Source organism: Helianthus annuus, chromosome 4 (genome assembly GCF_002127325.2).
Source record: "Helianthus annuus cultivar XRQ/B chromosome 4, HanXRQr2.0-SUNRISE, whole genome shotgun sequence".
NCBI lineage: Eukaryota > Viridiplantae > Streptophyta > Magnoliopsida > Asterales > Asteraceae > Helianthus > Helianthus annuus.
In genome coordinates, this window is record NC_035436.2 from 35,574,116 (window position 1) to 35,575,478 (window position 1,363).

A 1,363-nucleotide genomic window follows, 5' to 3' on the forward strand; every position below is an offset into this window, starting at 1 on the left:
TGAGGTCTCGAGTCGCAACCAAGAAGTCTCGGGTTGCAATGGAAGGTCTCGAGGGATGCATGCACGAGTCGAAACCTCGAGTCGAGACCAAGAGATCTCGAGTCACAACCTAATTGGTTTCGAGTCCCCTAATGTGCATGCTTGGTCTCGAGTAGTCGTTCACTGTTCTCGAGTCGCAACCGTAGGTTCCGACTTGCAACCCTCGCTGATGTTTCTAGGACCTTCATCCATATTGTACGAACCAATTAGATTACCTTATCATGTTTCATTTTACCGCACACTTATCAAAACAAATCAAATATAACACATTTCAAATATTTCAAGCATTGTTCAAACAGTTTATCATCGAGGTTTTTAACAATAAATCAACGCTGCTTCATCCTAAATTTTATAACATTATTTTCTTTCAAGTCAGGCAAGAATATTAAATCACAAGAAATCATATCTCAATATTATTTAAAGTCACCTATGTCCAAATATCATGTAGGAATGATTTGTTAACAAATCGATCCTTCAAATTACCCTTACAGTTAATATTATTCATCAAAAACTCAACATGTAATTTCCCACATCAAGTGTATGACAAATTTTTATAGTAATTTCATGATCAAAATCATATCAAAAGAACATACACTACTTCAGTGATTCCTAACGATAAAGCACAATTTATGATTAATATCTTCAACATATATATATATATATATATATTTTCTTTTTTTTAACTTTTATTCCTCGAACAAACAACCAAACAAACGAAAATTCCATCCGTTAACTCGACCACTAATTCATCATTAATGTCTCAACCATACTTTTACCGACTTTATTCACCCTACTTATGTCATAACCACAAGATGTAGCACTTAGTTTATAATCACAACTCCTTAATCATCAAGACAGTGAATAATATACCAAATCAAAGACCACATGAATCCCAAAATAATCAATGGGTCTGATATTATCACAGTAACATCTTCATCCATATAAAACCAAAAAAATCCACAATAACCACAATTGTTCAAACATAGCATATACTGACCGAGAGACCAAAGGGCGAAGGAGGGAAGCTGCCGCCGCTGCCGTGGTTGCTCCCGTCGCCGGCGTTGCTGGTCCGCCAGAGAACCACCACCACCGTCATCCACAATGTCTCGCCTTTCGTGGTTAACCAGAGCTCCGCCGGAAGCTCAGTCCGTCGCCACTGCTGTAACCAGCCATCGTCATCCCTCACTATCTCTTCTTGCCGCTTCCGTACGCCGCCACCAGAGAGGTGGTCGGCCAACCGTTTATCCGAGGAACAGGGAAGGTGTGGGTGTGTAGAGGGTGAAATCAGGGGTGGGGGTAGGTTTATAAGGTGAAGAGGAGGGTG